This window comes from Dromiciops gliroides, chromosome 6 (assembly GCF_019393635.1).
Source record: "Dromiciops gliroides isolate mDroGli1 chromosome 6, mDroGli1.pri, whole genome shotgun sequence".
Lineage (NCBI taxonomy): Eukaryota > Metazoa > Chordata > Mammalia > Microbiotheria > Microbiotheriidae > Dromiciops > Dromiciops gliroides.
In genome coordinates, this window is record NC_057866.1 from 30286785 (window position 1) to 30308464 (window position 21680).

At 38.4% G+C, this 21680-nt stretch overlaps 1 protein-coding gene across 6 annotated transcripts in view; it reads left to right on the plus strand.

Moving 5' to 3' along the window:
- LRRC4C (leucine rich repeat containing 4C) overlaps positions 1 to 21680 on the plus strand; it is a 1453400-nt gene that overhangs the window by 1195643 nt on the left and 236077 nt on the right. For all 6 annotated transcript variants that reach the window (XM_043971634.1, XM_043971635.1, XM_043971633.1 and 3 more), the window contains one exon: positions 2789 to 2877. The gene's annotated coding sequence lies outside the window, so the exon portion shown is untranslated. The remainder of the gene's footprint in view (positions 1 to 2788; positions 2878 to 21680) is intronic.

The window sequence follows — 21680 nt, forward strand, 5'->3', positions numbered from 1 at the left end:
GAGGGCTTCTTCTTTATGTGAAACATTGTGAAGGAAATAGTGGCAGAAGACATCTAGATGATGTGAGATGGAGAGGAGAAAAAAAAAGGGAGTCCCCAGTTGATGGTTTCATTTTTCAATGAAATATAAGGCAAGGTTATCAACTAAAATAGTATTTGGAAGATAGGGCTATAGGAGGTTTGAAGAAGACTGAGGTTTAGAAAAACCTGTGGTGAATGGGAAAGTAGTTTATCAATAAAGTGCCAAAGGTCTGACTTGCTTCAGTGAGTGCCCATCTTATATTATTTAATATAAATTTTTATAGTGACCCAGTCAGCATTGTTTCATGATTTTTTTTTTCTAGCTTCATTCGCCAACACATGAATAGGAGCCAAGTCAGGGGATAATGGGGGTTATCCAAAGTTAAGGTTTGGAAGTCCAAGATTGTTGATACAACATGGAAACAACCATCAATTGGGAAATGGGTTTGAAAGTTGTGATTGAATACTACTGTGTTATAAGAAATAATGAGCTTAATCCAGCCTCAGTTGCTTGACACTTACTAGCTGTGTGACCTTGGGCATATCACTTAACCCTCATTGCCCCACAAAAGAGAGAGGGAGAGAGAGAGAGAGAGAGAGAGAGAGAGAGAGAGAGAGAGAGAGAGAAATGATGAGCTTAGTGATCTTAGAAAGGAATAGAAAGATTAGCATGAAATGATGAAAAGTGAAGTGAGGAAAACTAAGAGAATATTGTATACAGTAACAGTAATATTGTTTTAAGGACAACTTTAAGTGACTAAGTAATTTTGACTATTATAAATGCACAGATTAAAAATAAAGAATACATGAAGAAAGAAGCTATTTGCTTCCAGAGAAAGAACTGATAAATAGAAGTATATATGGAATATTGTTTCATATATTTGTATGCATATATGTATGTGTACATATGTGTGTATATATACATATAGATATCATATACTATTTGTGTCTAATGGTAGCCATTTCTAAAACATGGTGAGGGAAGGAAAGAAACAAAACAATTACATAATAACTTTAATTATATATTTAAAAGGAATAGCAAATCGTACATAATATATCTGCATTTTCATTTGCAATTATCTTTTTAATTGTACTATGTTATGGAAATTCTTGTTTTATTCCTTGGATTAAAAATAAAATACATTTTAGAAAAAACAACATGGGGAGAAGTGACTCAAGAAAAGAGGACAGTGTAAAGTTGAACTGGTTTAGTAAGAGGTCAAGGTGGGAAAGAGAGTTGAGTAGCCAGGTAGGTGTGATGATTTGGTAAAGAACTGAGTGGTTAAGGGTTTGGATGGTTGTCATGAGGGTAAAGAGCAGGGTTCAGGCCTATAAGGTGGAGGGGTGGATGAAGTAATATATCATGATGAGATAAAGGAATATCAGAACATGAACATGGAAGTATTCTAATAAAATATACACAAGAGAAGATAAACTGGTCGTATAATATTAATGAAGGATAGCAGCTAGGCAGCCTTACAATATCAGTAGAAAGTTAAGATCACTCCCAGCATTCTCAATGGACCCCCTCTGTGAATTCCTGAGACGACAGGGACAAGAATCCTATATGACAGTGAAATCTGGGTACATCATGATCTGCTCCATTGGAGGGAATATCCCCATCATTGAGATCACAGATTTGTTGGAAATTTTGAGTATGATAAATATACACAGACACACATGATGGAATATGTATACATGTAATGAACTAATCACTATAATTTGTATGTCTTAAATGTACCTATGTCTTAAAGTATATGACTAAGGAACATGGGAAATCAGAATCTCCACAAACCAAAAATCACAGGCAACTCAAAGAGTGCTAACAAGACCCATTGTAAGTGGATATGGATAGGAGTTTATGCACAATGACATACCCGCAAGAAGTATCATAGCATACATATACAGAAATTACTATGATGTAAGAACAAATTATATTGACAAAATTTTAGAAAATAAAAATAAATAATGGAAGGAAGGAAATTGATAAATTAGGAATATTGGTAAGCAAGAAAAATATCTGCATATGTGTGTATACATAGATACAAATAAATACATGTGTGTACACATGTATATGCATATTTACATACACATACATGCATGTGTATGTGTGTGTTTCTTTTTACTGAAGTAAGAGCTGAGGGAAGTAGGAAGCTCCCAATTGGGAGCCAGCATTTCTGGTAATATCAGACACAGAAAATTATTCTAGGATTAAGGAGTAGAATAGAGTGCAGATTCTTATCAGCACCTTAAGGGGAGCTTCTGCAATAATGTGGTTCACCTCTATCTATAGATGAATGATTCAAACTCTCATTGACCCTTGGCTGACCTAGCAGTATTCTTTGGGAACCAATCTGCCACCATCAAACACCAGTTAATATTATATTTTCACTCGGAGCTGCTTGACCATCAGGGCATCCAGGAGGATGAAGGTGGGCTATTTAGTCCCTGTGCTGATTCAATTTTGTGACCTGAGGGACAAACTATGGGAAAGGATGTATCTCAAATTGACATCCACATAGAAATGTCTCTGTTTCCAGAGCTATGGAATGTGTGTCATCTCTGCCAGTGGACATGGAGAGAGACAGACAGACAGAAATAGAGAGAGGGAGAGGAAGCATTTTGCTTAGAGATTGTTACTAACCTGCCTAGTGAGTGGCTGGTGGCTTGGATGTTTGTCCCCTCATGTCAAACTCAGCATCCCTGAATTCTGTCTAATGAGTACAGCAAGAGACCAAAGGTGATGCCTATGTGGTTGTTTTCTCCAGGTGCTGAGAGCCTCTTCTTCTGCAAAAGCCCCCACTCCTTATTTTGCTGCCTTGGGCTAGATTGGGAAGATCAAAATCTCTTTGATAAGGTAAGTTTTCTGAATGCATGTGCAAAAACGTACATGTACACTTACTAAAAAAAATTACTAAGATGCTCCCAAAAGAGGCAAGGAGAGTGAGTACTCCAATGTAGTGTAAAAAAAGGAGGGGGCCTTAGAAGTTGGTCCAGTGTCACTTTGTGAAAGTCTCAACTTCTTTGTGACTCAGTTTCCTGCTCTTTCTCAAGTGTATGATAAAATCTCTGTCAGTCTAACAGGATTAATGTGTGTGGACAAAAGGAAATGGGTGAAATACTCAGACACTCAAACAAATCTAAGATTTTAAAGGTATGGGTATTCCCACCAATAATGCCCCTTATTTGGGACTCAGTTAACTCTTCCCCCTAAGTACATCAATGCAAATCCACCCCAGATGCCAAAGGCAATCTTACATTATCACTTAGCACCATGGGAATACCAATGCAGCACATAGACCATCCATTGGCCTCATTCTTGTCATGTGACTAGCCCATCTTAATTTTAATTCACACTTTACATTGATGATGTCTTTGTTATGGTTCTTGAAAACATTAACAAATTTATTTTGGTTCCTGAAAACATAAAGAATGTAAGATTGCAGAGAAGGCATAAACTCATATTAGTTGAGAAATTTTCCTGTATTAATAAAATTAGAGGTTCAGTCCTTATCCCTATCTTGAATATTTCAGATACTGGGTAGAAAGGAACAAATGCTTAATGAATTTCCATGATTTGAGTTCAAAAGAGAGAATTTAGAATCTTTAATATCAATGTTTTGAATGATATATCTTCTGGCTTTAGTTAAGAGCACAAAATTGATTGACTCAGCTTGGTTGGCAATTCTGTGATAAAATGTTCTTTCATTGAGACAATGAATTGTGGTGTATTGATTACTTCTCAGGATTTTTTAAGAGAAAGTAGGTATTGAGAACTATGATTTTGTTAGGTTGTAAGGGATCTAGAACTATGATTTTGCTAGATTGTTAGGGATCTAGAACTATTATTTTGCCATATTGTAAGGGATCTAGAACTGTTATTCTGTTCAGTTGTAAGGGATCTAGAACTGTTATTCTGTTCAGTTGTGAGGGATCTAGAACTGTTATTTTGTTCAGTTGTAAGGAATCTAGGACTATTATTTTGTTAGACTGTAAACTACCTGGGGGCAGGGACCATCTTTAACCTCTTTGGGTATCCTCAACACTTAGCACAGTGCCTGGCATCTAGTAGACACTTAATAAATGCTTATTGAATTTAATTGAATTTTCTCACTACTTATGAGGTAGCCTAGTATAATTGAAAGCACACTGGATTTCACACCAGATGTCAGGTCAAGTTAAAGCAATAGGCATTTATTAAGTGCCTCCCATTTGCTAGACACAATGCTAAGTCTTCAGAATACAAAGAAAGGCAAACACAGTCCTTACTTTCAAGAAGCTTAGCTCTATGTTGACATCTTAACTTCTGACACTTATTACCTATGTGACCTTGATCAGGTAACTTCAACTGACTGGTCCTCACTCTCTTCATCTATTAGACAAAGGGAATGGACGAGATTGGCTCAGGCATCCCTGTAAGAGACTGTGAGAATTCCCAGGCTTCTTTCACACCATTGCCAATAACAGATGGAGAGCAGGTAGAGACATTTAGTCCAATCCCTTCATTTGATAGTGAGTACATGTATCCAATCCCACTACACCATTCTGTCTCTAAATGCAACTTCAATTAAGAAATTTACTTGGGGGGTGGGGCAGCTAGGTGGTGCAGTGGATAAAGCACTGGCCCTGGATTCAGGAGGACCTGAGTTCAAACCCAGCCTCAGACACTTGTCACTTACTAGCTGTGGGAGCCTGGGCAAGTCACTTAACCCCTGTTGCCCCACAAAAAAAAAAAAGAAAGAAAGAAATAAAAGAAATTTACCTGAGACACTAAGAGGTTAAGAATTAGCCTATGATAGAAAAGCTAGTGTACAGTCAAAACAGAACTTGAACCTATTTCTTCCTGACCCCAAAGTAGCTCTCCACCTACTACTACTGTATACTGCCTCTTGGTCACAGGAGAGCTAAGAAGAGTCACTATTACTGAAGCTGAGATGTGTGATCAGTCAATTAGTCAATAAGCATTTATTAATTGCCTGAGTATGCCAAGCTCTGTGGATATAAGGACAAGAGAAAACAGAGTTAACATGATAAAGGAGACAATATACACATATCTGAATCAATAAAAACATATACAAGTGGATAGGAAGGAATGTGGCGACGGTGCCAGCATCTGGGGGTGGTGGTGGGGCCTCATGTAGGAGATGCTTCTTGAACTGAGTTTTGAAGGAAGTCAAGTATTCTAATGTTAAAACAACTTGTGGGTAAGTGAAATACTGGAGCAAATTTTTATTTGCCTGACTTCCACTGTATTCTTTTTCTGGATCTAGATAAGTTTATTGAGTTCATTTTTTGGTGGTTGTTGCTGTTTTGTTGTGGTGGTCATTGATTGCTGGTGCATGGGTTGCTATACACAGGAGTGTGTGAAATTTAGTCTGATGCCAACTATTTATAATTGTGTTCACTGCATTCATTCACTTTACTTAATGGTCAGTAGACTGATTTAGGCATAAATGGTTCCTTTGATTATATATATAATATGATATGAAATGATATGATATGATATATATTTTGGGTGCTTCTTTCTTCCTGTCTACTATGATAGAACAATGGACCAATCAAAATGACTTTACTTGGGGAGAAAACAGACTAGTTTTCAGGAAGGTATGACTGCTTCTATGTCACCAGGGGCTTCTTTTCCATAAAGAATAGACTTTGTGAAGTGTGAGAACACTGGATCTAGAGTCAGAGGACCTGAGTTTAAAGCATAGCTCTTCAACCTTCTCCCTGGATGACTTGGAAAAGTCTTTTCCCTTCTCTATAATCTTCAACCTCCTCATCTGTAAAAATGGGCTGGGGGGGGTGTTACACTTAATAATCTCTAAATTCCCTACCAGTCCCAAAGCCTATCATCCAATGGCTGTGGTCATTGTAGCGAGGAGGCATCTCACTTCTTACAAGGTAGAAGAATCTATAAAGTCATTCAAGACTCAGCTCATGTAAACCAACCCTCCCCTAGGGAGAGTAACCATAATCCTCCCAAGAGAAGCTTTAAATCCTCACTCAGACATTAACTAGTTGTGTGAACCTGAGCAACACACTGCTCTTCTCTCAGGCTGCTTCTTCCTTTGTTTGTTTGTTTGTTTTGGTTTGGTTTTTTGTGAGGCAATTGGGGTTAAGTGACTTGCCCAGGGTCACACAGCTAGTAAGTGTTAAGTGTCTGAGGCCGGATTTGAACTCAGGTACTCCTGACTCCAGGGCTGGTGTTCTATCCACTGTGCCATCCAGCTGCCCCTGCTTCTTCCTTTGTAAGATGAAGAAAACCAGCTGTTCTTTGCAAATACTTTGCACATCTTAAATCACTACAAAAATATGAATTGAGTCCTACTGAAAAAGGAGGGAATAGGGAATATGCATTAGGCATCTATTAGGTGCCAGACACTATACTGTTTTAAAAATCAATATCATTCCATCTGACCCTCCCAGCAACCCCAGGAAGTAGGTGCTGTTATTATCCATATTTTATAGTTCAGGAAACTGAGGCATATAGAGGTTAAGTGACTTGCCAGGGGTCACACAACTAGGAAGTATCTGAAGCCAAATTTGAACTTGTTTTTCTGACTCCAGGCCAGTTCTATCTGCACTATGGCACCCACTAGCGGTCTTATTGAGTGATAACATCATTAGATTTCAGTCACAGTTTTCTCTTTTTATCCCTAGCACCTATGACAGGACTTTACATGTAGCAGACACTTAAAACATGTGGCGGGGGGAGGAGTGTTTGCTTATTTATTTGTTTTTTTTTTTAAGATCTAGTTGTTAGATAATAAATAGAGAGCTTGTAGAAGCAGCTAAGTGACACAATAAAGTGGTAGTCCAGGAAGCAGGAAAACCTGAATTCAAAAGTGGCCTTAAACACTTACTTGCTGTGTGACCCTGGGAAGTAAGAAACTATCTGCCTCAGCCCCTCAGCTCTAAAATGAGGATGATAATAGCACCTGCCTCCCAGAATTGTGAGAATCAAATAAGATAATATTTGTAGTGTGCCATTTTACAATTGAAGAAACTGAGACAAACAGGTTAAGTGATTTGCCCCAGGCCACATAGCTACTAAGTGCCTGAGGCAAGATTTGAACTCAGGTCTTCCTGATTCCAGGATCAGTGTTCTATCTACTACATCACCTATCCACTTCTACCCAGAGAAATTTATGAGATTCTAAGGTCATTATATTCATGTGTCCAAGTTATATTCAAACAAACAAAACCAATCATGATCCTTATTCCCTGCCTACTCTAAAAAGATACACACAGAGAGAGAAACATTTTTTTGCTTATTTTCATCTTCTTCCAAACTTCTCAGAACACTGATAAATGTCATACTCTTAATATATGTCAGACAGCTAAATGAAAATAAAAAAGAAAAAAAAATCTTTGCCAAACAGAAGTGACTTAAATAGACTTCCTAGTCAATTTATTTCAACACTGTGAAGCTATTTATTGGGTTTCTGGGCAATAAGAAATCATCATGTAATAAAATCAGACCCCCAGTAGAAACCTTCTAACCCTAAATTTGCTTGAAGATTTGTTCTTTTCTTAAGAATAAATGGAAAATAATGTTTAGAGTTGGTGAGTAGTATGAACAGTCCTTAAAGAAACCTCTCAAGCAAAGGCCTAGAAGGGCAATGTGATGTGATAGATAGATGGCTAAATGTACAGTCAGAGGTACCGGGTTCCAAGCCTCACTCTATCTTGTTAAGACTTTGGAAAAGTGGTTAGAGGAACAGAGTGATAGGTTTGACCCAAGAAAAGTCTCAGGATACTGGACCATGTAGGTGTGAAAAGCAAAAAATCTGCATTTGGAGAGGAATTCAGTGTCTATGTTTGACTTGCATTTTAATTTTAAAATAGTGAGAAGGCTACTATTTGGCAAACCTAATCTATAAAGTAAACTCATTAAATTCAAATATGAGATGGAGAAAAACAAAGCACTATTTAAACCCTCAATGAAAGGTAAACTAGAGGATGAGTCCTAATTAGCACTTGCAGAGAAATGTTTGATAAAAAATATTCCTTAGGATAAAGTACCGGCCCTGGATTCAGGAGGACTTGAGTTCAAATCTGGCCTCAAACACTTAATACTTACTACCTCTGTGACCCTGGGCAAGTCACTTAACCCTCATTACCTTGTGTTAAAATATATATATATATATATATATATATATATATATATATATATATATATATATATATATATATACACATACACACACACTTTTATATATATATTCCTCAGACCTATTCAAGCTGGCTCCATGTAAATGTTCCAGAATTTGTTAGGCTTGGAGGATTGTACTAATTTGATGCTGTGGAAATTTATTTTGATTTGGGGACCCTACTTTTGGGCTGGGATTGGAAGGCCTTAAGATCTCAGGGTCTCTCCCCCTCCTCCTCAGCTTTAGCTGAACCAGGAAGCCCCATGGGCTGTGCAGAACGCTGGGTCAGACAGCTGGGGGGAAGAGGCCCCAGCTCCCTCCGACCTGAGTGGAGGGATCCAAGGGATACTGGGCTTGTACAGGCTGGGCTCTGGTGAGGCACGTGAAGCGGGAGCGCACCCCCCCACCACCACCACCAGCTGCAGCGCTGGCTTGCGGATTAGCTTGGTGTGGGGGTGCAAGAAGCCCCGAGATTTGAGTGGAGAGAAGAAAAGGTATATATAGACCTGGGAGTAAGACAGCAAGGGGGGCGGACAAGGACAGAGGGGTTCGGTTGGACAAAGACAGACGAGAGAGGCTGAGAAGAGGTTCAAACAAGGAGACGGGGGACGAGATGAACAGCAACACAGGACTAGGAGCAAAGGCGGCAGAAGACAGACTGAACAGGAGGCAGCGGAGAGCACAGAAGTGGTCAGCACAGGGTATAGGTTGGAGAAAGTGAAGATTAAGAGGAGTTAGAATAAAGTACCTGAGTGCCCTGAGGCAAGAGGCAGCTAAGGCCCTTATTGTATTCAAAAAGTCTGAAGCACAGCAGGTAGGAAAGAGAAACAGTGGAAAGAGACCGCAGGAAAGCAGTCAGGTTGTACATTTTATTTCCCTGTATTCTTAATTTTCAATAGTATCTCATAAATAAACTCTGCTTTGATTATTTAGTTAAGAGGCTTCTTAATATTTTGCTTATCAATTTGGGAGTGGAGCAGTGTGGTGGAATTTTATAAACGGCCCACATAAAATTAAACACAGTCAGATAGCTAAATACTCAGAAGTTCCCAGATTAGTCCTCCATAAATTAGTCCAGCCAAATTAGCCCTACTCATCAAAAATATTCTAACAATGCCTTGAGTCTTCTTAAGATGTCCATGTGCCAAAAGCCATTCACATCTGGCCCCCATCATCCTCCCCAATCTTAATGCACATCATTGTTCTTTCCTCACTCCACAATTCAGCCAAATGGGATTACTGTTCCTCATGCAGGATTTCTATCTCCTGTCTCCAAAACTTTGAACTTGTCATACTAAATGACAGGAATGCATTCTGGTCTTCCCCCTATATTTTGTAATGCCTTGTTTCCTTTAAAACTCTGCTCAGGAGACACCCTCTAAGTGAAACCTTTCCTGAGAGTGCAGGTGTTAATGTTTTCCCCTAAATGACTTGCCTTTTTAAAAAATACATTTTATAGATACTCATTTCAGTTATCTACTCTCAAGGTCCCTGAGGCCAGACTCCATTTCATTTTGTTTATACCTAAAAGGGCCTAAAAGAGAGTCTAACTCTAGTAGGTACTTAATCAATGCTTATTGCTTAATTAATTATGGATCTGGTCCCAGTGAATAAGGCCAATGGAGCCTGGGGATTACATACCTGATTTCTACCAGAGTCACAAAGAAACACTGAAATTAATCAGATTCTGTGCGAACCCCTGTCTCTGCCCTCTTCCCTATAAAACACACATCCACATGTGTGCATACATACACATAGACACATACATATGGTGCCTACAGACAAAGAAAAACAACTGTAAAAGAATGTTGACCAACATTAATGTCTCCCCAGAGCTTAGCATAGTGCCTGGCATATAGTAGGTGCTTAGTAACTGCCTGTTAATTTGAATGCTTTCCAGCAGAGTGCCTGAGAAGTCAGATAGATTGTAGCTAACTTTCTAAGTGATCTCAGAGACCATTAGAGAAGGCATTCCATTGGTGTTGTCATGGACTTTTTCTTGCTCCAGAATGGAGCAGGTACCCCCTACTCTCATGGAAGCAGGGTATGAAAAAGTCTGGAAGAGCTGAATATCTTCAAGTGGTGAGATGATGAGAGTCAGATTAATATAAATATGTGTATATATATAGAATATGTATATATGTATGTGTGCTATCCCATGCATGTGTATATATATATATATATAGATGTATGTATGTATGTATGTGTGTGTGTGTGTATATTTTCCCCCCCTAACATTGCTGGAGAAAACTAGTCATTCCATAGGCGAATGTTTATGGAGTCCCTTGGGCACTAAGGAATTCAAGTCAATCAATATTTAAATAAATTAATTCCAACTATTCACTAGAAGGTCAAATACCGAAGCTTAAATACTTTGGCTCCATCATGAGAAGACAGGACTCATCAGAAGAGATCCTGATGTTGAGAAAATTTGAAGGCCAAAAGAGAAGGGGCAACAGAAAGTGAGATGGATAGAGAGTGTCATGAAAGCAATGAACATGAACTTGGAGACACTTCAGGACACAGTGGGGAATCAAAGTGTCTGGTTCGCTTTGGTGCATGGGGCCACAATAAGTTGGATAGAACTGAATGACAACAAAAGGTTTATGGGGTGCTGACAGTTTAAGTTTTAATGATTAGAGATTTGGTGGGCAGGCTGATTTTGGGAAAGGTTCCATGAAGGATATTAGGGTGGAATTCGGGGCCCAGAGTAGGGAGGGATTCTAGTTTGGGGGCAAAAGTATACAAAGAAATCCCAGGACCTTGTCCATTTCTCAAATGGCTAAATATCAATTGTAGGTAATGCCTTTATGGAGGATCCAGTACTCCAGGGAAAACAAATATTTCCTTCAGAATGTTTCTGGGTGGATCTTAACATTTTGATAGGAAGAGCAATATGAGTGAGTGTAACCAGTATAGGCTGTGAATGGGGCATCTCTGTCTAGAGCTTGGGAAAAGATATATGATTCTCATTTGCTTGTCTCCTGTGCCTCCATTCTTTAGGTTCTCCTGGATTCCTTGATTTATTGGGTCTCACCTTGGTTCTGGTTTCCATCCGGTTCTTACTTTTAGTGACATCGATGTCTAACCTGGCTTACTCTCTCAATTCTCCCATTCCTATTTCTGACTGGCTGACTGATTCTCCTTCTTGACCTACCACTTTCTAGAGTTCCTTCTGTAAGGGCCAAATTTAGTATGGGGAGTTAATTGGGCAGCTTGCCATAATATTGGGGTTCAGAAAATAATGACAGACCTTCTCCAAACTTCCTCTTTTTCAGTCATTTCTCCCAAACTAATAAGAAAGGAGATTAACAACCTCTTTTTCACAAACAAATCAGGTTTTATTAATGGGAACAAAATTTACCACACAAGTGGAGTTAATAAAGCTAGGGACAATGAGAAAGGGAATAGAGAAAAGGAAAAATATGACCCTCTTCTCAGATGGTTAGAATCTAAATCTCTAGGGTAAAAAAAAAGGTCCCCAGGTACCTCAGAAAAGCTCTACTTCCTCAGCTACTCAGAACAGTTTGGGTCTGGCAAAAACTAACTCAAACTCTAAACTTGTTTCCTGCTCAGCAGCCTTAACTTTCCAGCTCAGCAGGATTAACAAACCAGCCTTACTTCAACAACACAAATTCACCACCACCTGGCATATGTAGTTCTAAGGAGACTCAGCTTTGCAGTCTCTCCTGGTTAGGTCCGAAGATCAAACACACATCAGCTCCTCCCTCCCTCCCCTCCTCCCTCTCTCTCTCCATCTCTCTCTTCCCCCTCTCTGCCTCTCTCTCCCTTTCTCTCCCTCTTTCCCTCCTCCCTCCCTCTCCCCCATGCTTCTCTGAGAGTACTTTCTCTCCCCCTTCCTGCCTCTCTCACAGGAAAGGTGGTTCTATAGCAATGCTGAGTCTCCAATTGGTTCAACATACCCCCTGGTGTGTTGCCATTATAATTTGTCCAGGACCATGTAGGCATGGGGGAACTCCTAGGTGGGGGTTAGGTATTTAATTTGATACTTTGACTCACTAAATGCTCTTTGTGATGTTTGTTCTATAATCTCTTAAAGTATACACCTGTCTTCTCCTAGGCTTTTAAAACTTCCATCTTTTCAGTCTGACCATGATGAAGCAAAGATGGGGTTATAAAAACTCCAAATCACAATTAATTCCTTGCACTTCTTTAAAAGATTATTTTTTTTTCTTGGTTTAATTTATTATTTCATTTTCCCCCAATTACATGTAAAAACAATTTTAACATTCATTTTTAAAACTTTGAGTGCCAAATTCTCTCCTTCCCTCCATCCCAAACACTCCCCATTGAAAAGTCAAGTCATTTAATATAACTTATACATGTGTAGTCATGCAAAACATTTCCATATTAATCATGTTGTAAAATAAAACAGACCAAAAAACTCAAGAAAAAACTCAAGGATACTTCAGTTTATATTCAGATACCATCAGTCCTTTCTCTGAGGATTGATAGTATTTTTCATCATAAGTCCTTCATAGTTGTCTTAGATCATTGCATTTCTGAAAATAGTTGTCGTTCACAATCGATCATCTTACAATGTTGCTGTAATTTTGTACACTGTACATTTCACTTTGCATCAACTCATCTTAGTCTTCCCAGGTTTTTCTGAGACATCCTCCTCATAAATGATTAAGTTATTAAAGTCTCCACTATTCCCATTCTACCCTGATGCCATATATAATTCTTCCAGGTTCCAGCCATCCTAGTAATCAATCAATATGTGAATGCTGAAATTTCCAATTTTGGACCAGGAAAACAAAAGCCGTTGGCTAAGAATTCAGTTCTCCAGCAAAGAGCTATTTAGTGTTGTTATTTTTGTATGAAATAATTTGCTATTTTAATCTAATTATAATGACTCCAGACAGACTTATTTTAGACATCTAAATTATGCTTTCCAAGTAAGTTTTAGCTCCCCAATATATCTTTTTTTAAACAAATCATTTATTGAGAAATGTCATGGAAGGGGTAGCTATGTGGTGTGGTGGTTAGAGCAATTGTCCCTGGAGTCAGGATGACTTGAATTCAGATATGATCTCAGACACTTGTTGTGTGACCCTGGGCAAGTCATTTAACCCCAATTGCCTCTGTGTGTGTGTTTGTATGTGTGTGTGTGTGTGTGTGTGTGTGTGTGTGTGAGAGAGAGAGAGAGAGAGAGAGAGAGAGAGAGAGAGAGAGAGAGAGAGAGAGAGAGAGAGAGAGAGAGATCATGGTAACATGAGTATAAGACTGGTCTTGGTGTGTCAGGAAAACTTCAGTTCACATTTTGCCTTTGATATATATTGGAAGTGTGATCCTAGCTAAGTCATTTAATTTCAATGTGTCTTCAGATGATTGAATTCTCTAACCCTTTAAGTTATAGATGAGTTGGCAATTTAAAACATTAGAGGGAGTTTTCAAACAGGCAGTTCAACATACCAATGAATTATCATCTTGAGACTGTATCTATCCACCCATACACCCATTCATCCATAAATACAAGACTGCTCTAAGCTTTGCAAATGAGCTTTAGCTCATTAATATATCTATATCTATATCTCTATATTTCTACATGCACACACACATATGCCATGGTAACATGAGTATAAGAACAGTCTTGGAATCAGGAAATCTTCGGCTCAAGTTCTGCCTTTGACATATACTAGAAGTTTGACCCTGGACAAGTCACTTAACATCAATGTGTTTCTAGATCAAAGCTTCTTAAACTGTGGTTTGTGACCCCATTTAGGGTAGCATAACTGAATGTGGGGGTGAGTCACAAAAAAGTTGGCAGCAGTAAAACATTAAATATACCTATTTTATATACCTACATACCTGGGGCAGCATAAAAATCTCTCAGTCAGAAAGGGATCACATGTGTAAAAAGTTTAAGAAGCCCTGCTCAAGAAGACTAGATTGTCTATTTTTACATGTTACAGGTAAATTGGACATCTGTATCTGTAAAGAAAGTTTTCAAACAAGGTATTTACCAAATCAGTTAAATATTACATCCAGACCATATATTCAGTCAACCAGCCACCCAACCATATGGACATCCATATATACAGACAGAGAAACACTTCAATGAATCTTTTATCTCAATGATAAAATTACTTCCTCAAGTGGTATAAAAGAAGCCCTCCCCCCTCTTCCCATCCCTCATTTTTTAAATCAATGGAACACTGTTCATGTGTCCCCTTAAATCTCCTAAAAGGGTCCATCTAACATGCTGGAGGCCTGTTGATAATATATAGGTAACAGTAAGCCTGTGTACTATCCATCTGTTGTCCCTTGCTCTCTGCATGATTAGCCTATCTCCTTTCCTAGTTATGGATCTCTTAGAGAACACCTTTTTTGAGCAGAATTTGTCATTGGTAATGGTGTTTCATTAGTAGCATGGAATAGTTTTCCATGCCCCCACCGCCCTTTTTATTAAAAGTTACTCTGAATACTATAGATTAATGAAAGAGACATAATCTGCTTAGTGTAAGAGATTTAGGAGAACACTATTGATCTTCAAATTTCCAGGACAAATAAATGAAGAAACTTTTCAACAGAGAAGAGGCAGGAGAGAAATATCGGCTATAAGATCATTGAAATACTTGATTCCAAAGTGAGAAGAATCTTTAGAGATCATTTAATTCAGCAGTCACTAAATATTTAAGTGCCTACTATGTGTCAAGCACTGTGCTAATCACTAAGTATACAAAGAAAGGGAAAAGAAAAGTTAAATAATTTACCTGAGGGCAAACAAGTATCCACTAAATAGTAGGGCTGGGATATGAATAAGTATAATAGCTACCATTCATATGGTACTTTAAAATTTACAAATTACACATATTATCTAATTTGACCCCTACAAGAATCCTGTGATTACCATGATTCCATGATCTCCTAATCAGCTCAGTATTTCAGTATCTCAATATCAGATCAGGTCTTAAGAAGGGCATTGCAAAGTGATGAAGCATGCTACCCACCTTCTGCCAGAGAAGTAATGGATGCAAAGTATAGAATGAGTCTTACAGTTTTTCAGCAGGGGTAATGTGGGAATTTGTTTTGGTTGTGATTTTATATTTATGTTATATATTTGTTATATTTGTTAAGGTTTTTTTCTTTTTTTTTCAATAATGAAGAAAGTTAGATGGAAGGAAAAATGCTTTGACTAACCAAAAAAAATATTAATTTAAAAATAAAATAAATTGATTTTTTTAAAGGAAGGATATTAAAAACCTAAAAAACATGCAGAGGTCAACCAGAATGGTAAAGGACCTAGGTTCTATTCTATATGAGGGTCATTTGAAGGAATGGGGGGGTAATTGTCTTAGACTAGAGAAAGCTCCGGGGTGGGGAGGGAAGACAGTGAGTGAGAACAGTCTTCCAGTATTTGAAAAGTTGTTACATCAAAAAGGGAGGGATAACATCTATTTTGTTTGGTCCCACAGGGAATAATTGGAAGAGTGGTAGAAGTTGCCAAGAAGCAAATTTGGGCTTAATATTAGGGAGAAAGAAAGGAAAAAAACAAACAAATCAAACTTCCTAACAATGACAGTAATCAAATATGGCAGGGGCTTCCCTCAAAAGGAGAGGCTTCCTCCTGTGCTGGAGGTCAGCAAGCAAAGGCTGGATGACCACTTTGTAGGGTTTGTTACACTTGACATGTTGTTCTTGTTGGGTTGGGGGGGGGGGGTTGTTTTTTGTTTTTGTTTTTGTTTGTTTGTTTTTTTACCATGGATTCAACTAGATGGTCCGGGAGGTCTTTTCCAACTCTGAAATTCTATGAAGACCACCTATCTCTCATTGAGGAGATGGCACTGTGCCTCACCAGAGGAAGGCCCTACACTAAGGGAATCATAGATTTTTGAAATATTGACATAAGGGAGGCAAAAGAAGTAGCCCTTGCTTGTAGTAATAAAATGTGGGTTCAAGTTCCAGCTCTCCTAACATATGTGTATATGCATATATATGTGTGTGCATATATACATGTATATTTGCATACATGTATATGTCTGCACCTACCCAAACATACATATTTGCATATATGCACATGTATCTATACATACATATTTATACATATATGTCTATATGTGTATATAACCTTGGCCAATTCACTTAGCTCTCTGGGATTCGGTTTCCTCGACACTAAAAAGAGGGGATTAGACTATATGACCTTGAAGTTCCCTCCCATCTCTAAATCTGAGATTCAAGTGCATTAGATAGTTGGAAAACAGAGTACAGTGTGAGATTCAAGGCAGGTCATGACTGACAGCTGGGAAGATCAGAGAAAGCTTCATGGGCCCCATGTTCCTAACTTCTTCCAGTCCCTGTCTATTCCCTTTTTGTTTTTCTTTGGACCCCCATCACTTTGCACAGTTTGGGGCACATACTAAATGTTTTTAAAATGTTGTTTCCTGACTTCTCAGAATGTATCCATTATGTGACTCATACCTTTAGGGACTTGCTTTCAACCTGGAAAATGAATAATAAAGTGTTAATAACATAAAGAAATCTGTAATAATAATAGCTAACAGGGGCAGCTAGGTAGAGCAGTGAATAAACACCAGCCCTGGATTCAGGAGGACCTGAGTTCAAATCTGGTCTCAGACACTTGACACTAGCTGTGTGACCCTGGGCAAGTCTTAAGTGACTCATTGCCCTGCAAAATAATAATAATAATAATAATAATTATTATTATTATTATTATTATAACAGTTCTATAGTGCTTACTATGTGTCATTCACTGTGCTAAACACTTTACAATTATTATCTTAATTGATCCTCAGAACAACCCTTGGTTATTGTGGTTGTTTAGTTGTGTCCAACTCTTTTTGTTTTTTTAACCTCAGTTGGGATTTTCTTGGTAAAGATATTGAACCATTTGCCATTTCACTTTCTAGTTCATTTGTCAGATGAGGAAACCGAGGCTAACAGGGTTAAGTGACTTGCCCAGGATCACACAGCTAGTAAATATCTGAGACCAGATTTGAACTCAAGAAGATGAGTCTTCCTGATTCCAGGTCTGCTGCTCTGTGCACTTACACGCCACCTAGCAGTCTTATGGTGTTATTATTATCCCCACAGAAAAGAGGCTAAAGCAAACAGAGGTTAAATTACTTGCCCATTGTCACACAACTAGTAAATATTTGAGGCTGGATTTGAAGTTAGGTCTTCCTGATTCCAGATCTGGTACTTTATCCTCTGTACCACCTACCTATCCCCAGTAATATTGCATTAGCATGCTATCCCTCCCTCATGACAGTGACTTTATTCTTTCAGGTTGATACTGATGCTGGGAATTTCCAATGATGTAATTTATTGGGGGGGGCACATATAGACTTGCATCTTATAATACATTCACATACACACACACACACACATGTACACGTACACATACAAATCCACATCACATGGCACCACACGGATACTTTCTCTGCCACCTTCCCTCTAGATAAATGAAACAATAATGGGAATTTCTTGGAATTCCTGGAATATATATCAACCACAATAGTAGAATTTTTACTCAATTATTACACAAATGATGTACTAGTTTTCAAAGAACAACCAGAGAGAGGAAAAGGCAGGCAACTGGATCAGAAAACCTAGTGAAGAGTCCTGTCTCCTCTCACTCGTAAAGATGTTTCTAGTCAAGTCACTGCATTCATCTAAACCTAAGCATTCTCATTACTAAAGTGAAGAGAATGTTTAGTTTGTCTGCCTCATTCTCAGGGTTACTTTGAAGATCAAATATGGCATGGCATATGAAAGCACTTAATAACCAGTTAGAACCTATACATATATAAAATGGTATTAAAATTATAATTTACTTTGTTTCTACACACTCAGAAAAAAATGGAGAACAAAGGCAAATTATATAGACAAATCAAATGGTAACTACCCCACTCCCTGAACAGCATTTCCCCCTCAGTGATATGAATATTTCTTACAAAAATTATTCCAGACCTATATTTTGGGATAAATTATCTGAGTTCTCACACCACTTTTAGCAAATGTAGACACAACCTCAACATACATACACATACACAAAAACATACATACATATATATTGCTTAACTTCTCCCATTGCATTATTGGAATTCTCTTAATAATGATGATACCAATACTAAAACAATAATAAAAATAGCCTTTATGTAGTGTTTAAACATTTGCAAAGAGCTTTATGTTAACTCATTTGACCTTCACAATACCCTCATAAAATAGGTGCATTGTTGCCCCCATTTTTATAGATAAAGAAATTAAGGTAAAGAGGGGTTAAGTGACTTACGTAAGGTCACAAAATTAGTAAGTATCAGAGGCAGGCACTTAATTTAATGTGTAAATGCAGACTCTCCATCCCCAGAATAAGTTATTTTTTTTTCTCTCTTCCTAATTACTCCTACTGCATTATCATAGAGATAAATTGTCAGAATGTACTTAAATTTTGTCCAGATCTGGAAACAGACTCAGAAAGGTCAAATAATTACCTCAAGGACAGACAACAATATAATATTTTCTGAGACATTCTTGAAAGAAGAATATTAGATTTTTTTAAAAGATCATAGCATTTTTTAAATTTTTTTTTAAACGGGGCAATGGTGTTAAGTGACTTGCCCAGGGTCACACAGCTAGTAAGTGTCAAGTGTCTGAGGCCGGATTTGAACTCAGGAACTCCTGAATCCAGGGCAGGTGCTTTATCCACTGCGCCACCTAGCCGCCCCCAAAGATCATAGCATTTTAAAACAGGGAGTTCAGAGATCATATAGCCTAACCCCATCTTTTGTTTTTGTTTTTTTGTTTTTGAAGGGCAATGAGGGCTAAGTGACTTGCTCGGGGTCACAAAGCTAGCAAGTGTCACGTATCTGAGGCTGGATTTGAACTCAGTTCCTCCTGAATCCAGGGCCGGTGCTTTATCCACTGAGCCACCTAGCTGCCCCCAACCAACCCCATCTTTTAAAGATAAGAAACCAAGGCCCTCTGAAAAGAAAGGACTTGTCTACTGTCCCACATGTAATGAGCTGGTATTACAGTCCAGTTCATCTAACAACAAATCCAGTGTTTTCCTATTTCAGTTAACGTCCCCTCCAATCTCCAACTTGCCCAGGTACACAAGCTTGGAGCCATCCTCGAGTCTTTGCCCTCGTTCGGCTCCTCACATTCAATTAGTTTGTGATTCTTGTCATTTCTACTTCCACAGCATTTCTTGTATCTACTCCCACAGCCTCTACCCTAGTTTCAGCCTTCCTTCATCCCTTCTCTCCTGGTTAGTTGCAATAGCATCCTAATAAGCCTACCCACCTCTTCTCTCTTCTCCAATCCTATATTCCAGACATCAAAATTTGTATTCCTAAAACAAAGATTTTTACCATGCTAGTTTCCTAAATCCAAAATTTTCCATGAATCCTTATGGTCAATGGGATATTATTTAAAATTCTCAGCATTCCAAACCTCTGTAACATGGGTTCTCCTTACCTTCCCATTCTTAGTTGATATCAATTCCCATTTATGTATTCTGTTACAATCAAACTGGTTTGTTAATGGTTCCCTGTACAAGAATGTTCATCTCCAACCTACATGTGTTTACATGGGCAGTCCAATAACCTAGAATGCTCTTGGCTCTCTTCTTCTCTCTCCCTCACCCCTCCCTCTCCCCCTTTCTTTCCCTCATTCTCTCACTCAATAACTGTGTATGTATTATATTTGTTGATCTTTGAACATAGTTCATTCTCCAAATATAATGTGAGCATCTTTAGGTCAGTATTTAATTCATTTCTTTGTATCCCCAACACCTAGAAGAGTTATCTAGCATATTATTGTTATTGTTCAGTCCTTCATTCATGTCTGACTCTTTGTGACCCCCCTGAAGCATACTGTCCATGTTTTTTATTTGTTTGGTTTGGTTTGGTTTTTTCCAAAGGTACTGGGGTGGTTTGCCATTTCCTTCTCCAGCTCATTTTACAGATGAGAAAAATGAGACAAACAGGATTAAATGACTTATCCAGGGTCACACAGCTAGTGTCTGAGACTGGATTTGAACTCAGGTCCTCCTGACTACAGGTCCAGTGCTGTAGTCGTTAATCCAGGGTTTCTTAAACTTTTTCCACTCTCAATCCTTTTTCGCCCAAGAAATTTTATGTCACTCCAAGTATATAGGTATATAAAATAGGTATACATTACCTTTTACTGTTGCCAAATTTTTTATAATCCCCACATTCAGTCAAATGACCCCATGTGGGGTCATGACACATAATTTAAGAAGCTTTGCACTAAGTGAACTAGCTACTTCCTGGCATACCTGATATATAGAAGATCCTTAATAAATGTTTTTAGCCCTATTGAATTGAACTGAACTGAATTGAAGTGAAGCGAATTAGATTGGGTTAGATTGAATTGCTTTATATTGAATTGAACTGAACTGAATTTCCATTGACACAATACTGCCTAAATCTTTCAGACAAGTGAAGGGCAATATAGCATTTTCTTTAATTGGACTCCAAGTACATCTTAAATGTCATTTTTGTCCTTTGTAAAGATGGAAGAAGTTTTGACCTCTTGTCAAGCAGCCAGGCTGACCTGCATCCTGAAGCATCAGAGGAGAAAGTTGGCTACCAACATGGGCCTGCTCTTTTGCTTTCCTTCGCTGCTGCTTACTGATCTAACCCTGTTTGGGCCATCACTGGGTGTTCTGTGAATACTTGCTGACTTAACTGGGACAGCAAGGAAAATATTTGAGAAGGGCAGAATGTCCCCAATCCAGATATGCTGATGGTCTTCTCTCTCTTACTTTGATCCAGAATCAGCTTCCCCCCCGCCCCCTCCCCGACTCACTGTGTCCAAAGGAGTAGCTTTTGAGTCAGAGAAGAAAGAAGAGAATGATAATAAGCAGCATACATTTTACCTTTAGCCTACTAGAAAATCATTTAGTTGAGCAACAGAAAGAGACAGAGATAGGATAGAAACTGAGAGACAGACAGACAGACACAGAGACAGAGATAGAGATAGAAACAGAGAGAAACAGACAGTAGAGACAGCAAGGACAAGAGAAGGTACCCCAAACTCTCTTTTGAGGAGTTTCATCTCTTTTGGGAAAGTACTTTTTTGTCATTTCAATCAATCAATCAATCAGGTGGTGCAATTAATCTGCATATCATGTTTTGAGGTGTTGCTGCTCAGCTCCATTTTCTCTCTTTTTTTTTTCTTTATGTTCTCAGGAAATTAATTCATGTCATTTTTATTTGAAATCCTGTGGCATTTGGCTACATAAGGCACTTTGTGGCACCCTTCAATGACTTGAAGTTCTGCTTAATTGCATTACTTGTTACAGGCACCCTAAGGAAAATGTCCTTGACTGCCAACCCTCTATGGTATCAAGAAGTTCCATATGGGAATGTGCTTGCTTTGGGATTGGGGTGGCGGTGTGTCTTCCGTAATATTCTATAGTGTTGAGTGACGCTGGCAATTTGGTTCTCACACTTTCCCTGTCATACTTTGCTGCAAACAGAACATTTGAACAAGT